The sequence below is a fragment of the Acinonyx jubatus genome, chromosome A1, assembly GCF_027475565.1.
Source record: "Acinonyx jubatus isolate Ajub_Pintada_27869175 chromosome A1, VMU_Ajub_asm_v1.0, whole genome shotgun sequence".
NCBI lineage: Eukaryota > Metazoa > Chordata > Mammalia > Carnivora > Felidae > Acinonyx > Acinonyx jubatus.
The window spans coordinates 166,567,542-166,580,595 of NC_069380.1; the positions used below are offsets into that span (position 1 = coordinate 166,567,542).

General features: G+C 34.3%; 1 protein-coding gene across 3 annotated transcripts in view; it reads left to right on the forward strand.

Moving 5' to 3' along the window:
* The window catches only part of FER (FER tyrosine kinase), a 433,226-nt gene that overhangs the window by 56,165 nt on the left and 364,007 nt on the right, over nt 1–13,054 (forward strand). The gene's annotated exons all lie outside the window — the stretch shown is intronic.

A 13,054-nucleotide genomic window follows, 5' to 3' on the forward strand; every position in this document is an offset into this window, starting at 1 on the left:
TAAATGAATTATCTGTAACAGTTCAGTTTGAATCTTTTTTTTATATCTTCCATGTGTCTACTTAAATACTTATTTTTTCCTTTAGTTTCTTGGAGTACAGTTATAGTAGCTGTTTTATTCTTTCTTTCTTTTATCATCTGTGTTACTTCTGGGGTCAGTTTTGATTGACTAATTGTTCTGCATCCTTATGCTTGGTAGTCTTTGATTTGATACCAGGCATTATGAATTTTACCTACTTAGGTACTGAGTATTTATATATTTTTAGAAATATTCTTGAGCTTTGTTTTGGGATTGGTGACAGTTGGTTACTTGGAGACAATTTTATCTTTTTGGCTCTTGCTTTTAATTTGTTATGTGGATCAGAGCTACTTGTATTCTAGGATGAATTTATCTCTTCTACTGAGGCAAGATCATTCTCAGTACTCAAAGGATGCTCCTGATATTATGAGATTTTACATTTTGGGTGTTAGGCCCTGGCACAATTCCATGGTCTTATGTGAGCTCTAGACAGTATTCCGTGTGATCACTGTAGGTGGGTTATTACCTTGGCGTAGAGTAGTCTCCTCGTATTTGTGAGCTAATCAGTACTTAGCTAAACCATCAAGGGAGAACCTTTGCAGATCTGCTGAGTTTTCTTTTTGTGCAGCTCTGTTCTCTGTACTACTCGGTCCTTGTCTCTTCTCCAGTAATCTGTCTTGGTGTCTCTGTGCTTTGAACTCTGTCTCTTTAACTTACAGAGAGAGATTGCTGAGTTCTGCTTGGCTCTTCCAACTTGGGTTTTAGCCTGGACATTTTCTCCATTCAGTAAGCTGGGATAACCTTAGGGCTCAGTTCATTGATCTGTAGACTCTCTCAAGGTTTACTGTCCTTCACTGCGTGATGTCCAGCGGCTTGAATGCTGTTGTTTCATGTATTTTGCCCAGTTTTTAGTTGTTTTATGCAGATGGATAAAGCAATGACTGTTTCTCTATGTTGACTGAAAGCAGAAGTCTTTCATCCAGTGATTTTTATGTCTTTATTTAAAAAAATTAAAATGTACAGCAGATTTTCAAGAATAAAACAAAGATATCTCTGTAAACTCTATTCATTAATTGTTAAGATTTTGCCATATATACTCTTTAGTTTGCTTTCTCTGTCAATATAATTATATATTACTTTTTTCTTGAATGATTTGTGAATTAGTTGAACACATCATGTTCTTTTATTCTTAAATATTTATTTAAGTATTTTCTGAGACTATATCCACAATGTAATCAAACTTTGGAAATTGAGCATCATTACCATGCTATTATCAAAAACATATTCCGTATTCAACTTTTGTCAATTGTCCTAGTAATGTCCCTTTTTGACATTTTTTTAAACCCTGATTCAAGATGTAATGCAGAATAACTCATTTCATTTAATTGTTTTGTCTCTTAAGTTCCAAATGTAGAACATGATTGTAAGAAATCATATTCTGTGTTTTGGTAATTTTCTTTTTTTTACTAAAAGTTATTTTGAAGTGTGTACATTCTGTCTTTAATTCTGAGGGCATGGCTTTTGGGAGGTTTTATTTTTCCCTTTTTGTTTGTATTGTTTTGGGGAAATTTTGGGAGATAGAAGCCTCAGTAGTTATGTTTGCTTTCAATTACTTGGACCGTTTCCCCATCATTCTTTGAGCACATTTTTTATTTTCTGGCATACTAAGATATCCCAGGCTCATCTTGAATGTTCCCTTTTCCAGTCCTGGAATAAACCCTTTCCCCTAGGATCCTGTTTCCTTCTATGACAGAGAATATTTACATATTCAACCAATTTACTGCGTATGAAATTTTATGTCTCGTAGTATTTTGCAATCACAAACAATACTGCAAAAAATAACTTTGTTACAGATGTGTTTTTGTGTATTATGAGTATCTTCAGGGTAAATTTCTGGAAATGAGATTTCTAGGTCGAAGTGTAAGTGTCCATGTCATTTTGTCATATATTTCCATTGTAATTATGAATTTACTTTGTAGCTCTTGTACAATTTGGTATATCCACTAGGAATATCTGAAAGTGCCAGTTTCTATTTAATCTGTTCAAGAGAATATATTGTCAGACTTTTGAATTTCTGTTAGTCTGGTAGGTAAAAAATGATATCTAGTGTAGCTTTATTTTATATTTCTCTGATTATGAGTGAAATTAAACATCTCTTCATGTGTTTAACAGCTATATTATTTTGAGGACCTTTAAGGTATATTTTACTTTGTGTTTTCTTATTCATTAAAATTACACCTGTCAGAAATAAAAGATATTATAATGGGAAAGGAAGAAGTGAAATTGTAGATGGTACAGTTTTATACATAGAAAACCCTAAAGACTACACCAAAAAACTGTTAGAACTAATAAATTCAGTAAAGTTAAAGGATACAAAAGCAACATAAAAAATCAGTTGTGTTTCTATACACTATTAATGAACTATTAGAAAAAGAAATAAAGACAATAACCAATTTACAATAGCATCAAAAAAATACTTAGGAATAATTTAGCCAAGGAGGTGAAAGATCTGTATACTGAAAAATTGTAAGACATGAAAGAAATTGAAGAAGACACAAATAAGTGGAAAAATATTCTGTGCTAATGGATTGGAGGAGTTAATATCGTTAAAATGTCCTTATTCCCCAAAGCCGTCTATAGAGTCAGTGCAATCCTTATCAAAATCCCAATGGGATTTTTCACAGAAATAGAACAAACAATCCTAAATTTGGATGGAACCACAAAGACCCCAAATAGCCACAGTAATCTTGAGAAGGAAGAACCAGATGGATACATCAAATTCCTGATTGCAAACTTTACTGTAAAGGTAAAACAATCAGAACAGTATGGTATGGCATAAAAACAGGCATGTGGACCAGTAAAATAGAATTGAGAGCCCAGAAATAAACCCATGTGTATATCATCAATTAACATTTGACAAGAGCGCCAATAATAGCGTTTTCAACTGGATGGCTCAGTTGGTTAAGTGTCCAACTTTGGCTCAGGTCATGATCTCATGGTTCGAGAGTTTGAGCCCCACATTGGATTCTGCACTGCCAGTGCAGAGCCTGCCTGGGATTCTTTCTCTGCCTCTCTCTCTTTCAAAATAAATAAATTAAAAAAAATAAATAAATGGTGTTGGGAAAGCTGGATATTGACATGCAAAATAATGAAATTGGACCCCTCTCCTACACCACTCACAAAAGTTAAGTCAAAATGGCTTAAAAACTAAATATAAGACCCTCAGCTGTAAAACTACTAGAAGAAAACATAGGGAAAAAGCTCCTTGACATTGGTCTTGACAACAGTGTTTTGGATATTGAACCAAAATAGCAAGCACCAAAAACAAAAATAAGTAAGCATCAAAAGTAAAAATAAAAAGATTCTGCACAGAAATAAACATTCAGCAAAATTAATAGGTAACCTGGGAATGGGAGAAAATATTTGCAAACCATCTATCTGGTACAGAGTTAGTATTTACCATATAAGTAACTCATACAACTCAATAGCAAAAAAAAAAAAAAAAAAAAAAAAAAAAAAAATCCAATAAAAAATGGGTGGAAGATCTGAGTACAGTTTTCCAAAGAAGACATAACAAATGGCTAACAGACACATGAAAAGATGTTCAACATCACTAATCATCAAGGAAATGCAAATCAAAAGCACAATGAGATATTATTACTTCATACCTATTAGAACGGTTATTATCAAAGAGACAAGAGATAACAAGTGTTGGCAAGATTGTGGGGAAAAGAGAGTTCTTGTGTTCTGTTGCTGTGAATGTACATTGGTATAGCTACTTTGAAAAAAAGCATGGAGATTCCTCAAAAAATTAAAAATAGAACTAATATATGATCCAGTAACCCCACTTCTGGATATATATCTGAAGGAAATGAAATTATTATCTTGAAAAGATATCTGTCCCCTTGTGTTCATTGCAACATTGTTTACAATAGCCAAGATATGGAAATAACCTAAGCATCCATCAGTGAATGAATGGATAAAGAAAATGTGGTGTATATATACAATGGAATATTATTTGGTTATAAAAAAGAAGGAAATCCTCCCTTTTGTCATAACATGAGTGGATCTTGAGGGTATTTTGCTAAGTGAAATAAGTCAGAGTAAGACAAATGCTATATATTCTTACTTATATGTGGAATCTAAAATGGCCAACTCATAGAAATAGAGATTAGAATGGTGGTTACGAGAAACTGGGAAGTGAAGAGGGTGGGAGAGAAGTGAGGAGATGTTGATCAAAGGGTACAAACTTCCAGCCATAAGATGAATAATTTCTGGGGATGTGAGGTACATCATGTGATGATATTTAATAGTACCATGTTATATACTTGAAAGTTGTTAAGAGAGTAGATCTTAAATGTTATCACCACAGGATAAAAAGGATGATTAATGTGAGGGGATATGGAGGTGTTAAGTGACCCTACTATGGTAATCACTTTGCAATATATACATGTATCAAATCATCGTGTTGTACACCTTAAACTTGCATGTATTATATGTTACTAATATCCCAATAAATCTGAACAAAAATAAGTAAATATACAATTACACCTATCAGAATACAGGCAACTCTGCTGAAATAGTATAGTGGTACACATAATTCTCAACACAACCTATTTGAAGGGACATACTGGTTTATATTTTGAACACAAAGTAGAATGAAATATGGGCTATATTACATATGCTACATGGGAATCAAAAGGAATGAAAAATGTGTTTTGATGAACCAGCCTTGTTATTTAGTAGTCACATAATAAACGTACTGTAACTAGAACCTATGTAACTAGATTTTCAACTGTATATATTTTAAGACTAATTCTTAAGTCTGAATGTGGAGTCAATTCCGCTGTAAAGCTTGATTTAAAAACATGAATTTGTTCCAATGCAATTGATATATTAGGGAATACTTTGAGCACAATGTGATTTTGTATTTATGCACACATCTGGAAGAAACACTAGGTGAATGATGAAAACTATCCAAATGAATAGAGCTGCTTAGGAATATATAAAACTCACATAGGCACACACATTTGTCATTTGTTAGCTACCTCTGTTCATGTCTTGTGTTACAAGCCACACCCATCCACACGTGATATTGCAACTCTCCAAATTCAGATCACTCTTTCTACCACTTCACAAAAACTTAACAGTCTTCAGCTCTTCTGCCACCTACTTTTGATAAGTCAACCTCAGGTCTTTTCAAAATAAAGTGCCATATATACTGTAGTACTATATATTTTGTTACCATTTAATATATGTAAAACCATGCAAAGTTTTTATTAGGTTCCTGTTTTTTTAAAAATGTGTCCCTGATAAATTTTTTGACTCTTGTGCATCGAACACCATTTTTTTTTATAAGCCCTGTGGTTTTTAATGTGTGATTTTGCATAACCCAGTGATGACTGGGGACACAAATGTATATTAGAATTACTTGGGAGCTTTGAAATACTGATCCTTGGGCCCCATCCAAAACCTATGAAATTAGAATCTGTGGTCATGGGATTCAAGATTTGGTATTTTTAAAACGCTGCCAGGTAATTCTTATTGCAGGCAGAATTGTGACCCACTGGCCTGGGCAAACCAGAAAGCTTTGAAGAAAATGTAAAGACAGGCTCTTGTGTGTGGGAAGTACTTTGCACTTGCAGTTCAATCTTTGCAATTCGCAGTTTTAGGGAAATTTAATGACTTGTCTCCTAGATTTCTTTATCTCATAAGGACTCAGAAATTCCAAAAACATTCTTATGTAATAGACAAACTCTGAATAAAAATTGTTGTTTCAGAGAACTATTTATTTTGAATTATTTTGTGGCACAGAAACTTTGCATTCTTCATGGAATTTTATTGTTGTGTCTTAAAAACATTCAACTTGGAAAGAAAGCAAGTTGGGAGATATGGTCTGTAGGGGAAACCTATTTATAACAACTATTATTTAGGTATTTTTCAAGCTGGAGTCATTTTGTTGATTATTTTCAATGCTTTACTGTAATTATAGCTACAGTAGTAGTTTGTTCTTTGACTCAGTGTCCCAGGATAAATACTTTTTGGTATAATGAACTCAGAAGTTTAAATTACTTTTGGTTTATGTAATACTGATTTACCTCACCACACAACTGCTAGTTCAAAGGTGGAAAGCATGATTTGTTTTTCTAAAAGGTATAATTTTTCCCTATATGTAAGGAAAATTCAAAACTTAAAAATTGAGTGAAGTGCTTACTTTTTTTTAATATTGTATATTCATCCTAATATAGCTGATAGTATACCTAAGAGTCAAATAGGCATTTTAGGGTTTATGCTAATTATTTTGGAAATGTGTGATACTATGTAGTATATGCAATGTAGCATATGATCCCTTTTTTAAGAGGGATATAGGAGAGAATAAAATTTCTGGAAATGGAATCATTATTCCTCTTTTTCATTGTGAAATAAGAGACTCATTTATTTCTAGGAAATATTTTTGGTCACAAAATGACAATATAAACAATCAAATTTAGGAATATAAAAAATCTTTTGAAAAATACATTTCAGGTAAAAACAGTATTTTATAATATAATAATACCATTCAGTTTACACATCAGGATTCTGAAAAATGTTCTAAAAATAAAAGTCTCAAACTAGTAATTTTGTTTTCTTGGGATAGGGAAATGTGTATTATATGTATGTTTATATTAAAGTAGTGCTATTTCTAGTTATCCAGTGTGGTGCTGGTATTGGTTAGACAGAAGATGATGATTTATTTCCTAATTGTTCTGCTTAAGGAGATTTTAAGTGTAGGTCATTATTTTAGTTAGAAAGCCAAATATAGTGCAAGGCCCCTTTTATTTTTACTTTCATATCAAGAATGACTCACTAATCTTGGCCTAAAAGGGCTTCTTCACTTTAGATGTTACTCATGCTGCAAAGTAGGTGGCCTGAAGGGGAGATGGATTTTCCCTATGACTGTTGGCCTCTAATGATAAAGCACTAAATAAAGATTAATCAATGATTACTGTGTAATTTGTAACCAGTTTGTAAAGTACTCTCATTAGTTTAGCTTAGTTAGTTATTCTTTGGATGCATGTATTTTGGAGATGTAATAAATATGAACATAATCTTTAGATGCAAGTGTCTTTAGGTTACCATACTTCTGGGTCCTCCAGCATGTTAGGTTGTTTTGGATTTAGCACATTCAGAGGCAGATTTATTAGCTGTATGACCTTGACAGATGATTTAATCTCTCTGACACCATTTATAAGATGAAGATATTTGCCTCAGTGTTGATATAAGGAGTATATAAGATAAAGCCTATAGTCTAGAAGAAGTCGATAGCATTAAAAAGGAGGAGCGGAGGGTGGTCTAGACAAGCAAGGTTAGCTTTAATAGGGGTGAGGTTGGGGAGAAGAAAGGGAAACCATAACCCCTCCTCTTGGTTCTGAGTTACACAGGTTGTGAGAGAAGAAAACAACATTTATTTTACAGAGTTTCAGAAAGAGAGAGGGTCCTAAGTATAGAGTCTGGTTCATAACTTCTGGGAGCAAATACACAATTTTAAGTTTTTCCCTCAGAAGTTTATATGAGGGTTTTTTTAAAAGAGATTAGATTGAGCAGTAGCTCGAAGTGTTGGCTGGATTCGGGGAGGAAAAAGAAGCCTGCTTTTAAAGAGATGTCAAGCTGAAAGAGCCAATCAAGGAGATTTTGGGGATACAGGAAATAGGGGATAACAGAACAACTGCCTCAGGACATGGATGGGGAACAGGAATGGGATGCAATGGTTTGGAAAACCGGAATATCACACTGAAGCTAGAGGGAGTAAGTAAGCATTTCCAGAAGCAGTACTGTAATTTATTGTTTTCTTTAAAACGTCCAAATAGATCAGCCCTGTATTAACAAAAAACCACTAGAGCTGGATCAACAAAGTAATCTTCTATGGACATGAGCTATAAAACTCAAGGAGTTTATGAGGATGACAGTATAGAGGGAAGTAGCTAAGGAGAGAAAAATCGTATGTTGCAAGGGCTGGAGAAGACTGCAGAGGTCTTTAGCTCAGTACCTAACTTTTTGGTGGGAGCCACTGCTGAGGTTATGTGATTTGCTTCTGAAGGGCAAAGGTGACTCTGGCCTGTTATCTTTCTGGATCTTGTTCTGGAAGAACGAGAATTGTGGCTTTTAAGTCCAAGAACAAAAGCAGATAAAGGATACTGAGGCTAGGAAGCTGGGAGAAAAAGTGGTGAGCAAGAAAAGGTGATGTAGTTTTCTTCCTGGCCTGATCTGTGTTTAGATATCTAGACTTACTCTTATTAGTAGCAGTAGCAATAGCAGTATTTTGGTAGTCATGTGGTCTCTGGAAATAGCTATCTTCTGAGATTGGACAATGAGTGAGCTAATGTAGCTCAGTGTATTATATGGTACCAGTCTTTGGAATCCAACTAGTGACTTTAATTATATTGATTATTTTTATTTTATTTTATCTTAAAAATATTTATTTATTTTTTGTTTACCTAGTATTTTTATCTGGGATTTGTTTTGGTTATTGTGTTAGTGTTTGATAACCTTAGAATTTATAACACTTGAGGTAACAAGGGCTGGAAAGTTTTGACCCTTCCATTGTTAGAAAGGCTTTACCTTTACTTAGAGAAGCCGAAATTCCCTTGCCGTTGAAGGACATACTTATCACAGATGATCCATCCTTCTCTGACTCACCAAATAATTTCATTTTTTGGTTCCTTAAAATCTCCCATCAGATGAGAATATATCTGCTGTTCTAGATACTGTGACATAAACTATGCAGGGAAGGAAACTAGTGTATTCCCGCTATAGGGGAAGAAAATTTAAATGTTGTAAGAAAAAAATCAGAGATCTCCAGGAACTCATCAAATGAATTATAAAATTGACAGGGTTTTGTATACATAACTAGCTTATTTTATGAAGATTATTATACTATTATTATGAAATGTTTGAAATGTTCCAAGGCTATTTGCCTCAGATGTGGTACTGACAGTGTGTTTTCTTTCATGCTTCTTGTTTGGATTCACTGAGCTTTTTAAATCTGTGAATTTTTTGTTTTTCATTGAGTTTTCACTGTTTTCAGCTATTATTTCTTCAAATACTTTTCCTATCCCTCCTCTGTCTCCTTGGAAGTTCCTTATTACGTGTATAATTAGATGTCTATAAGGTGTTCTGCAGCCCACTGATACTCTGTTTATTTCTGGATTCTTTTTTCTCTAAGTTTCATTTTTGATAGTTTATATGGCTTTGTTTTGTTGATTTTTGTGAGGGAGCACAGTTAAGTTACTTGGAAAGAGCTTGATCCTTTTGGATCTTGATTTTAATTTCCTTAGGCAGGGTCAGAGCAGTGTTAATTCTGGGGCTAGTGACTCCTCACTGCCAGAGCTCTTACCAGTACCCATGAATTATGAGTTTTTTGGGAGTGGCTGGTAGGAATGCACTATTCCTGACCGTATGTGAACAGTAGGTACTGTGCCTGTAATCTTTTCAGCTAGTTTCCCCCCAGTTCATGTAGTTTCCTCATGGGCATGCACTGACCAGTTTTCTGCCAAATACCAGAGTGAGGCACACTGCAGATGTCCAGGCTTCTCTGTGTGCCTCCATCCTCTCCAGGAGTCAGTGTGCCTTGAACTCTAGCTGCCTTGTTCTTCCCAGACTCTCTGTTCTGCCTCCTCAACTCTAGGATTCTGCTCACACCTCCTTTGGTTTCTCCTCCCTGTGGGGCGGCCTCTAAGTCAGTAAGTCAGGGCAATTGTAGGGTTCATCTTGTTTGTTTTTTTCTCTCAGTGATCACTTCATATCTTTCCCTGCCTGAAATCTAGTATCTTGAAAACTGTTATTTCTTATATTTTGCCCATTTTTTTTTTCAGGTGGAAGTAAATTTGGTCCCTGTTATCCCCTCTTGGCTGATTTTATTTTAAAATATTTTCCTAAAGGCATTTTATTTTTCTTCTGGTAAGGTGTAATTAGTATTTATAAAATCAGACTATTTATTTAGAATTCAAGATAATTCCGATCCAATGAGGCTTTGCATTATTGTTAAAACAAAACAAAACAAAACAAAACAAAAACACATGCAAGCAGTGCGAGGCCCAGAGAGTTTTCTCTTTGACTTTTAATTTGCCCCCTGTAATGGCCATGTCACTCCCCTGCCAAGTTTCTATAACTGGACATTGTAATTAGTATAAAGTCAAACTTTTTACTATGACTTTTAAGTTTATACTTGTTCTGGTCTTACACTCTGATTTTCTCCTTGCACTTCCCTTAGGAAAGTACCTCCAGGCAGAAAAGTGGGGCAATTTCAGGTCTTTCATTTTTCTTTAGGGTTCCAATCCTGTGCTGCCTGTTATCCTGTATCTAAAAACAGTTTCATATATATTATGCTCACTTTTGTAGTTTCAGTGGGAAGATGGGTTTGATTCTAGTTACTATGTCAAGGCTGGAAGAAGTCCCTTACTTTAGTTGCTATTTTCTCTCTTCTTTCTAGCCTTCTTCCTAGCACAAAGGAATCATGGGTAATGATTATTGGTTTCTTTTGGCTCATTTCTGAGTATCTGCTAATATGCATGATTAATTTGTTAATTCTAAATTACTAATACATAGAAATATAAGCAGTTCTGGAAGGTTCTGTACTTCATATTTCATACCTGTTTGCTACTGTATGTGTCTCAATGGAATAAAATGGAAGTATTCTATCATTTAATTAAAAAATTAATTTAGACTTTATTTCCCCAAAGTAAGTTAAACTAGTATTTACTTTCCTTATGGAAGAGCTGCTAATATTTTCTATTATCTTTGAGTAGATATTGTTTTATATTTTCTCATACTACCAAGTAATGATTAAAAAAAAACAACTCACCTTGTCCTGTATTTTCTTTCTTTCTTTCTTTCTCTCTCTTTCTTTCTTTCTTTCTTCCTTCCTTCCTTCCTTCCTTCCTTCCTTCCTTCCTTCCTTCCTTCCTTTCTGTATTATTTTTGGGGGGAAATACCAACATTTCTTTTTTTTTTAAAGGTTATTTATTTATTTTGAGAGAGAGCAAAAGAGCATACGAATCACCAGTTGGGAAGGGTATGAGCTGGGAGGGGCAGAGAGAGAGAGGGATTAGAATCTAACAGGTTTCATGCTATTAGCAGAGAGCACTTTGTGGGGCTAGAACTCACCAACCATGAGATCATGACATGAGCCGAAATCAAGAGTCAAAGGCTTAACTGACTGAGCCACCCAGGGTCTCCTGTATTATTTTACTTTAGATATAATTTTGGCTTCTAGTGTGATGATTGTGGAGAGTCAGAAAGGCTTGCTGATAGATTGTTGGGAAGGGTGACCTGAACTTCAAAGGAGCAGGGACTTTTTTAGGAAGAGAGGTTTTATTTATTAGCTATTAGGATGTTGGGAATGGGATAAAGCCAGGTTTTTGTAAAAGCTAGAAGGTAAGTGGAAAGTTCTGATATGAGGTGTAAGGAGTTTTTAAGGAGTTTTTGAGGGTACAGGATTCTCTAGAGAGTTCCTGAGTCACATTAGGAAATATTGAGGGCAACATAGGATTGGTAATTGGCGTGATGATATATATCTTGGGATGCTTGGACTTCCCACAGTGACTACGGTAAACAGGACCGTTAGGCAGGATGAGATGTGCCCTCCTGGGAGGAGGAGGTCAATCTGACTTTGTTGTCTCACCTTTAATGTTGGCTTCCAAGAAGGCTTCTCTCCCATGCCGCAAAGAGTCCTATGTAAAATTACAAAAATTTATTGCTATGAAGCACTTAGAGAATATTTAATTTTTGAAGATAGAGAATGAAACACTGATTCCTCTTATTTTTTCGTAGTTTTAACATTCTGTACATGCTACATAGTGTTTTCCCAGCATTGTATTTTTTAGAGTGAAAATACAAAATGAAAAAGGCCAAGTTACAGAAGTTATTAGGATGTTTAGTTTGTTTTTAATCCATGTTTGTATAGTTTTGTTTTTTACTGTTTTCATCTTTGTTAAATTTTATATTTTAATGGAAGAGATATATCAGTTTTAAATTCCTTTGTGGTATCAAGAGCATATTATTAGTACTTAGAGTTTTGAATCTGAAAGTAAATATAATGAGTTTATTGGTCACATTTTACTCCATGTTCATAATAACATTTCATAACTAAGAATGCCCTTCTCCCTAAAAAATGTACTCAAAGGTTAACTTTTAAAAAAATGTATATTACAGTTTACCAAAAACAAGATTACTAAGTTAGACCCTGGTGAGTTTTGACTATGACTAAGAATTTGATTCTTTTAGGCTATTGTTTTGATTTAGATGCTTATTAAATTTTGATTTAGGATTATATCGGAACATTAACCAATGGAGGGTAATCCTGTTCATTCACAGATCATAAGTAATAGCATAACAATTTATTCTAATCAGTAAATATCTGAAATCATACCTTGTCTACTTTTTTAATCTTTAACATGGATCTTACCCAACCATGGTATATCTCCAACAATTGTTTCTGAATAGAATTTTGAAGATCTATAGTGAAGAGTATTCCTCAGTTGCTTTTTTTTTTTTTTAGTATCTAGAAATTAGAATGTTTAATAACAAATGACTTGCTCTTCCAGCAGTATCCATATGCTGACTTGTCCCAAACCCCACCATTATGTGTGTCTGCTATTGATGGAATGTGTTGTGCTGGAAAAACCATTGAGAGCTAATGGTATTTACTAAGAAACGAGAATGGATAGAAATCCACAGATTACCAGTATTTAATACATAAGCAGCAAATGAATAGCAAGTACAAAGATTGAGAAGGGATTTTTAGGAAAAGGAGAAGACAAATTGGTATGTTGGAATATAAGAAGCCATCCAAACCAGAAAAGAAGAGTTTCAGGAAGGAGTGAGTGGGTCAGCAAGATAAGATGCCACAGAGAGAAATGTTAAGAATAAAGATGGGTAAATATCTGTTGCATTTGACCATTAGGAAATGGTGACCTTAATGAGGCATCAGTATGGTGTAGGCAGAAGGATTATATCAACATATTGACAAAGAGACAAGAAGTGATAAAATGAAGACTGC